Consider the following 17003-nt stretch of genomic DNA (forward strand, 5'->3'; position numbering starts at 1 on the left):
GTGTTATATAATGAAGTGCTATTTGGAAGATGTGTGATTTAAATATGTGTTATTTATGATGTTTATGTTGATGTTGTTGACCATTAATGTCATAAAGTTGTAAGTGTCGGTCTAAGTTGTGAAGTCGTAAGAAGTTGTCCAAATTATTGGAATCATATAAGTTGTCTAAGAAGTTCAAGATGTCTAAGTTGTAGGAGTTGAGTCCATTGCATACTCATTAAAGATGGGGGCTTGAGGCCCGGCAGCTTTATGCTCAAACTATGTTGGGGGCTTTAGGCCCGGCAGCTTTATGCTCAAATTACGTTGGGGCTTTAAGCCCGGCAGCTTTATGCTCACTTGTTGAAGAGCCTAATTACGCTCATATATGTTGTTGGATTGGTACCACATGCATTTGCATATCAAGATGATTTAAGATGATTAAGAGTTGCATAGTCGAGTTGAGTTGCATAGTTGAGTTGCATTGTCGAGTCAAGTGCTAAGTCGATTTATCAAGTGATATTGCTGGACGAATATGAAATTGATTATGAATTTGAATATGAAGTTGTTTATGAATTTTGATTATGAAGTTGATTATGATAGCGCTATGTTTATGATAATGCTATGTTTAGATAATCCTATGATGTTACATGATTATTGTTAAGATATGTGATGATATTTAAGTTGTTAAATGTAATTTATGATTTATAAGCTTAATATTATTGTTTGAGACATCTCACTCATTCTGCTTGAAAATGTTGCTCTTCGTATGGGTAATTTGCAGGTAATCAAGATTAGCTGCGGTCGTGGGTGACTATCTCTCACTGTGTCCTTAGGTGCTCTAATACGTAACGGGATGGGGATTTTGATACTTTTTTATGTTCCTTTACGTATTGCCTTTTTGAAGTTTAAGAAATATTATTGAACTAAGAATTTATGAGATCATTTAAGATGAGGCCTGCGTGCCAAGACTATTTTAGATGTTGAATTAATTCCGCTGTGAGATATTAAATAATTTGTTGATTGAATTTCAAGGATAAATATTAATTTATTTCATTTATGATTTTTAAGAAATGTAACATTCCGTTTTGTGATGAAAAACTCTGATAATTGTTATGAAATTTTTACGTTAGGAAAACAGGGTGTTACAATTGGTATCAGAGCAGGTCGGTCCGTCTGGCCAAGTAGATGAGTCGTTGTGTCGCGCAGTCATGTTTTCTAGTTAGTAGTTATGTTTTATTATGTGATCATGTTTAACTGACTAACTTTGTTGTGATTTTTGTGTATTGTTTGAAGTTCTATTTTGACATATATGGTTTAAGATGCTGAAGCCAAATTAAATTCATTTTCTCTTATGCTCTGAATTTCGAGGACGAAATTCTTTTAAGTTGGGGAGAGTTGTAACGCCCACTTTGACATTTAATTACTTTTATTAAGTTAGAGTTTATTTATGTGATTTATTTATATATATGAGGTGTTAGTATTTTATTAAGTGGCTTTATTCTATTATTTATTAGAATATTAGAATTATTAGTGTAAGTAGAATTGGAGGTTAGAATAGAAAGAAGAATAAGTTATTGGGCCTAAATAGATTTAAGAAGAGTGATTAGTATTATAAATAAGGAAGCTTAGGTTAGAAAGAGTTTTTACGTTAAACCGCTTTTTGGAGAAAGAGGAAAAAGAGGAGAACTCAGAGAGAGAGAACCCTATGAACGAAGAACGCTGCTTTTGATTCCAGAGAAACAATCTAAGGTAAGGGTGAGACTATCTTTCACTAATATTAAGTCTGTAAATCATTAGGTTGCATATAACATGCTTTAGGATGAGTTTGTGAGAGTTTGAGAATTAGGGTTAAAGTGAGGAATTGTTGATTAGATGATGGAAACCTGTTGAATTGAGGTAGAAAACAGTGTTCAGACCTTAGATTTTTCATAGTACAATGATTAGAACCAGTTTTGGGGTTGGATTGTTGAAAATTAGAGATTTTATGATAATGAATTATCTAGTTTTATATATGAACTGTCGACTATGAAGTTTAGAATCGCTAATACATATATAATTGCTGGATGTTTATCTATAGCTAGAAATATTCATTGCGATAATTGATACATCTTGTACTTGTGATTTCATCAAACGTGTAGTAGTCTGTGTGTAAATATGCTTTGATTTTTAAATTGAAAATTAATCAAACGAATGGAAAGTTAGATTAATATCTCTTGTTTAGTTTCTATACTCACGTAATATTGGATTTAAGACATCTTTTGGTGGACTAATATTTTACTAGATTTACATATTTAAGTTGAATACGTGTATACACAGTACATGTACATGCCTTATGATAAATTGCCATTATTTTTTTGGATTAAATTAATATGCTATAATTTCTAGTGATCCTTATAGATATAGATAGTACAATTATAATGAAATTATTTCTACTACTTTTTTCTTAAACGTGTTTGAGATAATATGTTTTAGACGATGAATCGAATTGATGAAATATTAGATGTTGTGTAATGATAAATTATTTGATGATGTGTAATTGATGTGCTATTTAACGGTGTTGTATCTGACGATGGTGCTATATAAAGATGTGTTACTATTTAAAGTTCGTGTTTTAAGATGAACTTGGAGTAGGAAAGGAAGGATGTCTAGATTATTAGAAGCTGTCCAGGAAGCCTAAGTTAAGATGTGATATTCAAGAAGTATAGTTGAGGTATTATTTGACTAAGTGTAATTTGTGAATTATTTGATGATGTGAAATTGATGTGTTAATTGATGATGTATAATTGAAGTGCTATTTAATGATGTGTATTTGATAATGATGTTATTTAAAGATGTGTTATATAATGAAGTGCTATTTGGAAGATGTGTGATTTAAATATGTGTTATTTATGATGCTTATGTTGATGTTGTTGACCATTAATGTCATAAAGTTGTAAGTGTCGGTCTAAGTTGTGAAGTCGTAAGAAGTTGTCCAAATTATTGGAATCATATAAGTTGTCTAAGAAGTTCAAGATGTCTAAGTTGTAGGAGTTGAGTCCATTGCATACTCATTAAAGATGGGGGCTTGAGGCCCGGCAGCTTTATGCTCAAACTATGTTGGGGGCTTTAGGCCCGGCAGCTTTATGCTCAAATTACGTTGGGGCTTTAAGCCCGGCAGCTTTATGCTCACTTGTTGAAGAGCCTAATTACGCTCATATATGTTGTTGGATTGGTACCACATGCATTTGCATATCAAGATGATTTAAGATGATTAAGAGTTGCATAGTCGAGTTGAGTTGCATAGTTGAGTTGCATTGTCGAGTCAAGTGCTAAGTCGATTTATCAAGTGATATTGCTGGACGAATATGAAATTGATTATGAATTTGAATATGAAGTTGTTTATGAATTTTGATTATGAAGTTGATTATGATAGCGCTATGTTTATGATAATGCTATGTTTAGATAATCCTATGATGTTACATGATTATTGTTAAGATATGTGATGATATTTAAGTTGTTAAATGTAATTTATGATTTATAAGCTTAATATTATTGTTTGAGACATCTCACTCATTCTGCTTGAAAATGTTGCTCTTCGTATGAGTAATTTGCAGGTAATCAAGATTAGCTGCGGTCGTGGGTGACTATCTCTCACTGTGTCCTTAGGTGCTCTAATACGTAACGGGATGGGGATTTTGATACTTTTTTATGTTCCTTTACGTATTGCCTTTTTGAAGTTTAAGAAATATTATTGAACTAAGAATTTATGAGATCATTTAAGATGAGGCCTGCGTGCCAAGACTATTTTAGATGTTGAATTAATTCCGCTGTGAGATATTAAATAATTTGTTGATTGAATTTCAAGGATAAATATTAATTTATTTCATTTATGATTTTTAAGAAATGTAACATTCCGTTTTGTGATGAAAAACTCTGATAATTGTTATGAAATTTTTACGTTAGGAAAACGGGGTGTTACAGTTATGGTCAAATTACTGCACGTAGGTCACAGTGAATTTTTATGGACTTTCAGCACAACTTTTCCGAATTTAAAATGAAAACTGGTATTGATCGGTACAGAATTGGTCTTAGACGTAAACATGAAAGTTTTAGATAATTTTGTAGCTTTCTAGTGGCTTTGGTTTGACGTGAAAATGATATTTGGTATTTGAGTTATGATGAAAATACTACAGGGAGGTCTTTGCGAAATTGTACGGTGACAGCATTCTCTGTTTCATGTTTTTGCGTTTTGTTCATATGTTTCTGTTTTGAATTGATCTTTGTTGTAAACATGAAAGTTGTTGATATTTGTGATATCTTTCCAGTAGCTTTGGTTTGACATTAAAATATGTTGTGAATAATTTATTATGTTTTTACAAAGATACATAGTGAATTATTGTTGATGTTAAATACGATGTTATATAAAGTTGTTTATGATTGATGAATATGATGTTTTGAGATGTTGTTTATTATCATTTGATATTGTTATATTATGATATGACATGAATTATTTATGTGATCCATATGTTGTCAAGATGTTAAGACGTTAAGATGATAAGAGTTGTTAAGTCGTCAAGTCGTTATGAAGTCATCAACTTGTTAAGATGTTATGTTGTCAAGATGTTAGGATGTCATAGATGTTCATGAAGTTGTCTAAGTTGTACGAAAGTTATGTCGTTGCATTAGAGTTGTGTCGTTGCATAGTCAGAGATGGGGGCTTAATGCCCGACAGGTCCTTTATGACCTTAGAGATAGGGGCTCAATGAGCCCGACAGGTCCTTTATGACCTTAGAGATGGAGACTTAATGCCCGACAGGTCCTTTATGACCTTAGATAAGAGGGCTTAATGCCCTGGTGGTACCACATGCATAATGAAGATGTCTAAGATGATTTAAGATGATTTGAGAAGTAGAAGTTGTAACGCCCTCCTTTAATTTATATATTTTTATTAAGTTAGAATCTATTTATGTGATTTATTTATATATATGAGGTGTTAGTATTTTATTATGTGGCATTATTCTATTATTTATTAAAATATGAGAATTATTAGTGTAAGTAGAATTGGAGGTTAGAATAGAAAGAAGAATAAGTTATTGGGCCTAAATAGATTTAGGAAAAGTGATTAATATTATAAATAAGGAAGCTTAGGTTAGAAAGAGTTTTACGTTAAACCGTTTTTTGGAGAAAGAGGAGAAAGAGGAGAACTCAGAGAGAGAGAACCCTAGGAACGAAGAACGTTGCTTTTGATTTCAGAAAAACAATCTAAGGTAAGGGTGAGACTATCTTTCACTAATATTAAGTCTGTAGATCATTAGATTGCATCTAACGTGTTCTAGGATGAGTTTTGTAAGATTATGAGAATTAGGGTGTGAGTGAGAATTGATGATTAGGTGATGAAAAACCGTTGAATTGATATATGGGGGGAGTCTCTATTCACCGTAAGGGTTGTATGAACATATGGATAGTGAAGGGTGTTGTTTTCTATTGTTTTTTTTAATGATCTTTTATTGAATTCATGTTAAATCTGTGCTATAATTTATTGCTGTGATTTTGGTTATATTGTTGTCTCTGAATTCCTTATTTTCATGTGCTAAATTCGTGATTCCATTGTAGTTATATTGTATTTTGAAACTTGTAAACAAAAGTGAGTTATTCAGATTCTGAAATTAGTTATTTACTTATATTTGTGATTTTTGTGGCTGCTGGTTCAACGTAGTGCCTTCTTCTTTCTTTGTTGTTCGCATCTGATATCCTTTGGATACAAATTTTAACCGAAATAGGTTCAGAATTATTTTGTTAATTATTTTAGTTTAAAATAGAGGTGTAGCCGTCATGTAAGCTTTCTAAATTAGGATCTTACCCATGATCATGAAAGTTTGTAGGATTAGATTATAGAAATAATAAGATTGAGTGAAAGATAATGTGTTGACTTGTTATCATTAGTTTTAGAAAATCTACATGTTTGACTTGTTAAATTGTGTGATACGGTTCGGTATGCGATATTTTATAATTATGGTCACAAAAATTGTTTATGATAATTACCTGGTTAACTATTGTGCATGTGCTCCTAATCCTTTTATGATGCCTTCTATGTAGTATCTAAACAATATAGAATACATAATATTATTCTTTTAAAAGGTTCTAGTTTAATTTAATTATTTAAATTCTTGCTAATGACAAAAAGCTGAGTGAACGTAATCTAATTATCCCTTGGCTGAATTGGCTCTTTTGTAATTTCTTTTTGTCATTATTTCAATTTGGTTTTTCTGATGTGTAAACGATGAACTATTTGATGATGTGTGTTGATGTGCTATTTAACGATTTTGTATTTGACGATGATGCTATTTAATGATGTGAGATTTGTTATTTATGCACTATATGTGTTATTTATGATGCTGTTGACCATTAATGTCATAAAGTTGTAAGTGTCGGTCTAAGTTGTGAAGTCGTAAGAAGTTGTCCAAATTATTGGAATCATATAAGTTGTTTAAGAAGTTCAAGATGTCTAAGTTGTAGGAGTTGAGTCCATTGCATACTCATTAAAGATGGGGGCTTGAGGCCCGGCAGCTTTATGCTCAAACTATGTTGGGGGCTTTAGGCCCGGCAGCCTTTGTGCTCATTAAAGTTGGGGGCTTTAGGCCCGGCAGCCTTTGTGCTCATTAAAGTTGGGGGCTTTAGGCCCGGCAGCCTTTGTGCTCAAACTACGTTGGGGGCTTTAGGCCCGGCAGCTTTATGCTCACTTGTTGAAGGGCCTAATTACGCTCATATGTGTTGTTGAATGGTACCACATGCATTTGCATATCAAGATGATTTAAGATGATTTTAAGAAGTTGAAGTTGCATAGTGGAGTCGAGTTGTTAAGAGGTTAAGATGTCAAGTTGTTAAGAGATGTCGAGTTGTTAAGAGGTTAAGATGTCAAGTTGTTAAGATTGATTTATAAGTTGAATATGAAGTTGATGTTTGATTATGAAGCTGACCATGAATTTGATTATGAAGTTGTTATAATAATGCTATGTTTGATAATGCTATGATGTTTATGATTAATATTTGACGATATGTGATGATGTTTGTGATTAATATATGTGATGATGTTTGTGATTATTATTTGATGATGTATGATGATGTTTATGATTAGTAACTGGTGTTATATGATGATGTTTATGTCTATGATTAAGATGATATATGATGCTATGATTAAGATGATATAAGATGAAGTATATGACTAATGTAGGAGATTAATGATGCTAGTTAATGAAGTTTAAGATACGTTAATGATATTTAAGTTGTTGTAATTTATGATTTATAAACTTGATATTATTGTTTGAGAAATCTCACCCGTTCTGCTTGAAAATGTTGCTCTTCGTATGGGTAACTTGCAGGTAATCAAGATTAGCTGCTGTCGTGGGTGACTATCTCTCACTGTGTCCTTAGGTGCTCTGATACGTAACGGGATGGGGATTTTGATACTATTTTCTATTCCTTTACGTATTGCCTTTTTGAAGTTTAAGAATTATTATTGAACTAAGAATTTATGAGATCATTTAAGATGAGGCTTGCGTGCCAAAACTATTTTAGATGTTGAATTAATTCCGCTGCGAGATATTAAATAATTTGTTGATTGAACTTGAAGGATAAATATTTATTTATTCCATTTATGATTTTTAAGAAATGTGACATTCCGTTTTGTGAAGAAAAACTCTGATTTTATTAAGAAATTTTTACGTTGGGAAAACGGGGTGTTACAGAAGTTGCATAGTCGAGTCGAAGTTGTTAAGGTGTTGAGATGTCAAGTTGTCAAGTTGTTAAGATGTCAAGTTGATAAGTTATTAATGAAGTGCTATGATGAATGAAGACGAATGATTTATGATAAGATGTTACATGAGTTATAATTATGTTGATATATGAAGTTGATTACGAATTTGATTATGAAGTTGTTTTCGGTAATGCTATGTTTTGATAATAATACTTATGAAAAATTACATGATGATGCTTATGATTATATTTGATATTAGGTGTTGAAGCTTATAAATAATGTTTGATGAAATGTGGTGACGTTTGTGATTAATATTGATGTTATGTGATGATTGTTGGAGACTATTATTTGATGTTGTATGATGATGTTAAGATTAGTAATTGATAATATATGAAGATGTTTATGATTAGTATTAAGATAGTTTTACGACCAATATAAGAAGATTAATGACACTAGTTAAGGAAGTTTAAGTTGTTAGATATGTGATTAATGAATTATAAGATGTTTAAGTTGTTGAATGTACTTTATACGGTTTATATGCTTAATATTATTGTTTGAGAAATCTCACCCCTCTGCTTGGAAATGTTGCTCTTCGTATGGGTAACTTGCAGGTAACTAGGATTAGTTGCGGTCGTGAGTGGACTCCTCACAAGTGTGTCTTAGGTGTTCTGATACGTAACAGGATGAGATTATGTCTTCTATTTCTATTCCTTACGTATTACTTATGGATTTTTATGAATAAATGTTGAACAAGACTTGAGATTTTTATGATGAGGCCTGCGTGCCAAAGACTTTTTATGTTGAATGAACTAATTCCGCTGCGAAGTTTTGAATTACTTATGTTAAATGATTTTGAAGAATAAATTGCTATTTATTCAGTTTATGAATTTTTAAGAAGTGTAGCATTCCGTTAAAGTTGAATTACTCTGATTTTTAATTATCAAAAAAAAAAATTATGAAATTTTTATGTTGGGAAAACGGGGTGTTACATAACGCCCTCCTTTTATTTATATATTTTTATTAAGTTAGAATCTATTTATGTGATTTATTTATATATATGAGGTGTTAGTATTTTATTATGTGGCATTATTCTATTATTTATTAGAATATGAGAATTATTAGTGTAAGTAGAATTGGAGGTTAGAATAGAAAGAAGAATAAGTTATTGAGCCTAAATAGATTTAGGAAGAGTGATTAGTATTATAAATAAGGATACGTTAAACCGCTTTTTGAAGAAAGATGAGAACTCAGAGAGAGAGAACCCTAGGAACGAAGAACGCTGCTTTTGATTTCAGAAATACAATCTAAGGTAAGAGTGAGACTATCTTTCACTAATATTAGGTCTGTGAATCATTAGATTGCATCTAACATGCTTTAGGATGAGTTTGTAAGGGGGAGTTTTATTCATCGTAAGGGTTGTATGAACATATGGGTAGGGAAAGGTTTATGTTTTTCTTCTATGTTTTCCTTTAATGAATTGAGATGTTAAATTTATGTTCTACTTTGTTGTTGTGATTGTTTCTAAATTCATGATGCTGATGTGTTAAATCTGTGATTTAATTGTGGTTATGTTGAGTTATAAATATATAAGCAAAAGTAAAAATTAATTATATATATGTTCCTTGAACTAGTTTTTAGTGTTTTGAAGTACCTAGTTACTGTACCGATTGTACATATCCATTGTTCGACATATACCCCTCTTCTGAGTTATGGTTTTTAAATTCATACCTCCAACTATTATTTATACTATAAATTGAATTTATATACTTTAAAGTGAATTTGCAAAGATATACTGAATAAGAACTAGTTTATGAGAGGCCTATAATTAATCATGTCGCTATCTTCTATGTCCTTTTAATTGAGACTCGTTGGCTGTGATGATAATGACTTGCGACACTGCTATTCTGTATTAGATTTTTGTCATATATTTATGTTTGTTTGTTTTGTTACAATATATGTATGTCTGTTGATCGAAGATTCAATACTAATTTAGTTTGAAATAATATATTATATTTTTAAAGTGAATTTTTGAAGATAATTGTTATAGTGAATTGAATTGATGAGATATTAAATGATGTTATTTTCATTTTATTTTTAAAAGATGTGAATATTTGATGATGTGCTATTTAAGGATGTGTGATTTAAAGACGTGTTATATAAAGACGTGTTTTTTTGAAGATGTTTGATTTAAAGATGTGTTATTTAAAGATGTGTGATTTAGAGATGCTCATGAAGTTGTCTAAGTTGTACGAAAGTTATGTCGTTGCATTAGAGTTGTGTCGTTGCATAGTCAGATATGGGGGCTTAATGCCCGACAGGTCTATTTATGACCTTAGAGATGGGGGCTTAATGCCCTGGTGGTACCACATGCATATTGAAGATGTCTAAGATGATTTAAGATGATTTAAGATGTCAAGATGTCAAGTTGCCGAGTTATTAAGTTGTTAAGATGTTAAGATGTCAAGTTGTCGAGTTGTTAAGATGTTAAGATGTCAAGTTGATGAGCTATTAACGAAGTGTTTTATGGATGATTATGGTGTTTAAGATTAGTAATTGATGATATATGAAGATGTTTATGATTAGTATTATGATAGTTTTATGACTAATATAAGAAGATTAATGATACTAGTTAAAAAAGTTAAGTTGTTGGATATAATTAATGAATTATATATGTTAAATGTAGTTTATGAGTTACCTGCTTAATATTATTGTTTGAGAAATCTCACCCCTTTGCTTGAAAATGTTGCTCTTCGTATGGGTAACTTGCAGGTAACCAGGATTAGTTGCGGTCGTGAATGGACTCCTCACAAGTGTGTCTTAGGTGCTCTGATACGTAACGGGGTGGGGATTTTGATACTATTTTCTGTTCCTTTACGTATTGTTTTTGAAGTTTAAGAATTATTATTGAACTAAGATTTATGAGACTTTTATGATGAGGCCTGCGTGCCAAGACTTTTTTATTGTTGAACTAATTCCGCTGCAAGGTTTTTGAATTACTTATGTTAAACGATTTTGAAGAATAAATTGTTATTTATTCAGTTTATGAATTTTTAAGAAGTGTAGCATTCCGTTTAAAGTTGTTAAACTCTGACTTATATTTAAGAAATTTTTATGTTGGGAAAAACGGGGTGTTACAGAATGCATAATCATCTTAAACATTTTATAGCATGATATTGTAACACCCCGTTTTCCCAACATAAAAATTTCATATTAAATAAGAGTATTTAAATCATAAACGGAATGTCACATGCTACTTGAAAGTCATAAAATAGATATTAATAAATATCCTTCCAGGTCCAACATCATAAAAGTCTGAAAATACGCAGCGGAAATAGTTCAACATGAATAAAGTCTTGGCACGCAGGCCTTATCAGAAAAATCTCATAATTTGGTTCAATACTTATTCATAAAAAGTTCATAAAAGACACGTAAGGAATAGATATGAAAGCAAGCCCCATCCCGTTACGTATCAGAGCACCTAGACACAAGTGAGGAGTCCACTCACGAACACTTCTAGTCTTTAATACCTGAAAGTTACCCATACGAAGGGCAACATTTTCAAGCAGAAGGGGTGAGATTTCACAGTCAATAAATTAAGCATATAATTCATCAAAATGCATTTAACAACACAAAACGTTGTTAACATATCAAACATTTATCAATTAGCATCATATCAAATCATAAACAAACATCATCGTCAGAGCATCATAAACGTCAATAACAATAATCATTTATCGTCTTATAATCAACATAAGACATCATGTTCAACTTAGCACTTGACTCGACAACACGACTCATCTTGACAATGCAACTCTTAATAACTTAACAACTTAAACCATCGTGAAACTTCTTGATATGCATATGCATGTGGTACCATTCAGAAACATATATGAGCGTAATTAGGCTCTTCAACAAGTGAGCATAAAGCTGCCGGGCCTAAAGCCCCCAACGTAGTTTGAGCATAAAGATGCCGGGCCTAAAGCCCCCAACGTAGTTTGAGCATAAAGCTGCCGGGCCTAAAGCCCCCATCTTTAATGAGTATGCAATGGACTTGATGACATGCTGTCATTACGTAATTTTTAGGACTTATTGTGACATTTTGATAGAGTTCTCATGTAATTTATACTGTTCTGGAGTGCAAAAAGCTTACATATTTAAGTCTGTTCGAAGGAAATCGCGCCACGCCAATTTCAAGCCGTGCTGCGATTTTTGAAGCAAAATTACATCCTCCCTGTTTGAGGGAAATCGCGGCACGCCTATATACATGGCGCGGCGCAATTTTGACGGGTCAGACCCATGACTTCTATAAATACCGCACTCAATCTGAAGAACAAGGGTTACGATTTTGGAGAGCAAAGTGCGATTTTGAGACATCAGAGACGGCTAGAAGGGCGATTTCTTCAACCTTTTACCAATTCATGTATGTTTTAATTATTTCATTGATTATGCTATTCGTAAACTCGATTATGAGTAGCTAAATCTCTTAGAGATTAGATCCGAGATGAATCTTTGTAACCCTAATTGACACATGTTGCTGTGAAACTCTATTTTGTTTATGAATTCAATTCTAGTTTATTCAATTCAATTGTTCTTAATGCTTTTTATATCTTGATCACATATAACTTGATTTTGTGAGAACGAATGACCACTGACCATGGCTTTCGACTTAGACCTAATTGAATTGTTCTAATAAACAGGGTTAGTCTAGGAATAGATAATCGTTTGTTAGTGATAATAGGTTAACGTTCGGTAAAACCTTCAAGAATTATTAGACCACCTAAGGAATTAGGGGCTGTAGTTTAAGAAGAGGGTCCTAACTCAAGGGATTGATTAGGGCTAATTTGTTAATCATCGTAAACTAGAAGAGGGTTCATAACAAATAGGTGCAGTAGACCAATTAGGGGAACTTAGAGGATTCGACGGATCTGATCTCATCTTTCTCTCATATTTTCTTAATCAAATCTAATTTCTTTTATTTGATTTCATAAAATCAAACCAAATCTTCTGCCTAGTGGCAAACTAAAAATAAACTTTACACATCCTAATTATATAACGAAATTGAATTATTGAAGTTAAAAACAGTCCTCGTGGGATCGATATTTTTACTACTTCGATAGTATTTGGTGCAGTTGCCAAACGTCTATCAAGTTTTTGGCGCCGTTGCCGGGGACTGTTGATTTATTTCAACAAGGCAATTACGTTATAATTTAGGGTTTTTGCAATTTAATTTTCTGTTTTTAATTTTTATTTTTCTGTTTTCATATTCACTTGATTACTTTGCGTTGTGCAGTGCTACTAAGGTATTTTGCTGTTTATGCGAGGTAAACAGAGCTCAGACGACTTAGAGTACGATCCGGAAATTGAAAGAACTGCTAGAGCACTTCGGAAAGCTGTCCGATCGCAAAGGTTAGCTCAGTCCGTTCCACCGGGTGTTCGAGAACAAATACCGGAGCCACTCTCAACTGAATCTGAAACAATCTCTTCTCCTAAATCTGCAACTATGGAAGGAGAAGGAGTTGTACCACCGAGACCTAAGCTAGGAGACTACGGATTAGCCACTCATCGCAGTCAACTGACCCATACTTTTCAATCAGCTAACCCCGTAGCTTTCGACATCAAGACAACTGTCCTCAACGGTTTGAGGGACAAGAAATTCGATGGGACTGAAGCTATGAGTCCTCATGAACACTTGAGCCGCTTTGCTGAAACCTGCGAGTTTTGTGTGCAACCAGCCACCGTGACGGAAGCACAAAAGAAACTAAGGCTATTTCCTTTCACCTTGACGGGAAGGGCAAAAGATTGGTTGCTAACAATACCAAACGGGACTGTCCAAACATGGGAAGAGTTAGAGCTGAAGTTCTTGGAGAAATATTTCTCTATGTCTAAGTATTGGGACAAGAAGATGGAGATCTCTAACTTCAAGCAAGGAGAAGGTGAATCATTGTATGATGCTTGGGAGCGATTCAATTTGCTTCTTAAGAGATGCCCTAATCATGAGTTCACCGAGAAACAATACCTTCAAATCTTCACTGAGGGGGTAACACCAAACACTAGAATGTTCTTAGATGCTTCCGCGGGAGGTAGTCTCAAGAGCAAAACTGATCATGAAGTCCAAGCTTTAATTGAGAACATGGCTGGAAATGAGTATCGGGCTGAAGCTAAGAAGAAAGAAAGAGGAGTGTTTGGGGTGAGTGAACAAACTGCTATCCTTGCTAACCAAGCAGCTATGAACAAACAAATCGAAGCTCTAACTAAGGAGTTTCAAGGCTTCACTTTGGCTCATAAGCAACAACAAGTGGCTGCAATCAAGTGTGACTTATGTGGTGAAGAACATCCCAACGGTGAATGTGTTCCAGAAGGATCAAGTGAAAAAGCTAACTTCATGGGAGGTTATCAAAGGCAGAATCAATACTACAATTCAGGCATCAATAAGCATCCAAATCTAAGCTACTCAAATAACAATGCTTTGAACTCTCAAATGCTCACTCCTCCTCAACAACAACAAAGGAAGCCATCAGCTCTTGAGGAAACTATGATGAACTTCATGAAGATGACTCAAGGCAACTTTGAAGAGATGAAGAAGAGTCAAGAAGATGAAAGAAAGAACAATGAAGCTTCTAGGAAGATGCTTGAAACTCAACTGGGGCAATTAGCTAAGCAATTGGCTGAACAAAACAAAGGCGGATTCTCAGGTAACACTAAGGACAACCCTAAGAATGAGTCTTGTAATGCTATTGAATTGAGGAGCAAAAAGGTTTTGACACCTTTAGTTCCAAAAGCTCCAAAGAAGGTTGATGATGTAGTTGAGGTGGAGGAGAATGATGTAGTTGAAAAAAATAATGAGGGTGTAGTTGAAAAAGACAATGATCATGGAGTAGTTGAAAACGAAAGGAAGAAAAAAATAGAGGGAGAAAAAAGTGAGAAGTTAATTGATGAAGATTCAATCTTGAGGAAGACGAAGAGTCAAATATTGAAGGATGGAGACAAACCACAGGTTATTCCATCATATGTGAAGCTTCCATACCCTCAACTTTCAAAGAAGAAAGAAAAGGATGAAGGTCAATTCAAGAAGTTCATGCAACTTTTCTCACAACTTCAGGTGAATATTCCTTTCGGCGAAGCTCTTGATCAAATGCCGTTATATGCTAAGTTCATGAAAGACTTGTTGACTAAACGAAGGAAGCCTAAGGATGATGAGAACATTGCACTTTCTGAAAATTGTAGTGCTATTCTTCAAAAGAAGCTGCCAGCTAAGCTGAAGGATCCTGGTGCTTTTACTATCCCTTGTTCAATTGGACCGGTAGACATTGGAAGAGCTTTATGTGACCTGGGAGCAAGTATCAACCTGATGCCTCTTTCAATGATGAAGAAGCTTAAGTGTGGGGAACCAAAACCAACAAGAATGACCATTACTTTAGCTGATCGGTCAATCTCTTATCCTTTCGGTGTGCTCGAAGATGTGCTAGTCAAGGTTAATGACTTGGTGTTCCCAGCAGATTTTGTGGTCTTAGATATGGCTAAAGATGAAGACATGCCACTCATTCTAGGAAGACCTTTCCTTGCAACTGGTCGTGCTTTGATTGATGTTGAACGTGGAGAGCTAATGTTGAGGTTCCATAAGGAGCAGGTAGTTTTCAATATCTTTGAGGCAATGAAGCACCAAGATGAGAACCACAAGTGTTACCGGATTGATGTTGCTGAAGAAACAGTCGAAAAGAACTCCCTTGAATCTCAACCTATTCAACCTATGGAAGGAGAAATTGTTAAGCCTATTGAAAGTATGGAAGTGGTTGAAGATGTTGGGGTGAAAGAGTGCGTTAAGAAACTTGAAGTAAGCACAGATCAAATGCAACAACAATCATCAGAAGACATCATTGACAATAAGTATGGGGGATTTGGAAGTTGGAACAAAATGCCTAAGACTACTTTCACTAATCCTTGTAGTGTGTTTGCTGTGACACCCTAAATCCCAATTAATAATTATTGCTATTATTTAATTAAAAATAGAGTTTGATTCGCAGCGGAAAGTGTCAAATAAAAACTTCTCTAATGATATAGGAATTCTTCCACAAAATTTAGGATATCACATTGACTCATAACAAACATAATTCATATTTCACTTCATTAAAAATTATAGTAATAATAACATCGAATCTTTTTCTTTTGAAAATATTTCATTTTACATCATAGACAATGGTTTTCTTGCACAAAATTAAATAAGTAAGCATATCCCTTTTCCCGTGTCACTATCAGAGCGGTGCTTTTCCCCAAAATAATCGACGACACAAGACAAGTCCTCACGAAAGGCATGCACTTGACTCCAAGACTCATAACCTATATAACTACGGTTTCGCAACCGCAGGGCCAAGCCAGCAAACACAAACAACGAAGGGGTGAGTTCCGAGAACATGTAATAGTATAAAAAAAATGAGAAGAACACGTAAGCAATTAAGTCAAAGTCGTTTCTCATCACAAACATAATATTCAGAACCTTGAAGAATATATTATATCATCTTAATCTATATTAGTAGAAAATATCATTACAACTTAAGAACCAAAAAAAAACTTCACAAACACAATGTCACAATTCAATTCCAACTAGTCACAACACATGTAGTCACCAATAACCATCTTCATAAGAACATCAACAAATAATCACCTTCATCGTCTCACACAATTACATTAATAGACATCACAAAGTAATTCGTTAAAACATTACAACTTAACAACCTGATTCGACAACACGACTCAACTTGACAATGCACTCTTAACAACTTAACAACTTAAATCATCGTGAAACTTCTTGATATGAAAATGCATGTGGTACCATTCAACAACATATATGAGCGTAATTAGGCTCTTCAACAAGTGAGCATAAAGCTGCCGGGCTTAAAGCCCCCAACGTATTTGAGCACAAGGCTGCCGGGCCTAAAGCCCCCAACTTTAATGAGCACAAGGCTGCCGGGCCTAAAGCCCCCAACTTTAATGAGCACAAGGCTGCCGGGCCTAAAGCCCCCAACTTTAATGAGCACAAAGGCTGCCGGGCCTAAAGCCCCCAACTTTAATGAGTATGCAAGGGACTCAACTCCTACAACTTAGACATCTTGAACTTCTTAAACAACTTATATGATTCCAATAAATTAGACAACTTCTTATGACTTCACAACTTAGACCGACACTTACAACTTTATGACATGAATGGTCAACAACATCAAACGACAAACATCAACATCTTAAACATCGCGTCAATATAAGCATCATAAATAACACATATTTAAATCACACATCTTCC

The 17003-nt window shown here is 33.7% G+C and overlaps 1 non-coding gene across 1 annotated transcript; it reads right to left on the reverse strand.

Moving 5' to 3' along the window:
* Window positions 1-13604: 13604 nt before the first annotated feature.
* Window positions 13605-13711, reverse strand: LOC146902775 (small nucleolar RNA R71). Its single transcript, XR_015024402.1, has one exon. It is a non-coding gene; the product is annotated as a small nucleolar RNA R71 (small nucleolar RNA).
* Between the last annotated feature and the right edge of the window lie 3292 nt (window positions 13712-17003).

This window comes from Medicago sativa, chromosome 8 (genome assembly GCF_051527215.1).
Source record: "Medicago sativa cultivar Bolivia chromosome 8, Bolivia_mono, whole genome shotgun sequence".
Classification (NCBI taxonomy): domain Eukaryota; kingdom Viridiplantae; phylum Streptophyta; class Magnoliopsida; order Fabales; family Fabaceae; genus Medicago; species Medicago sativa.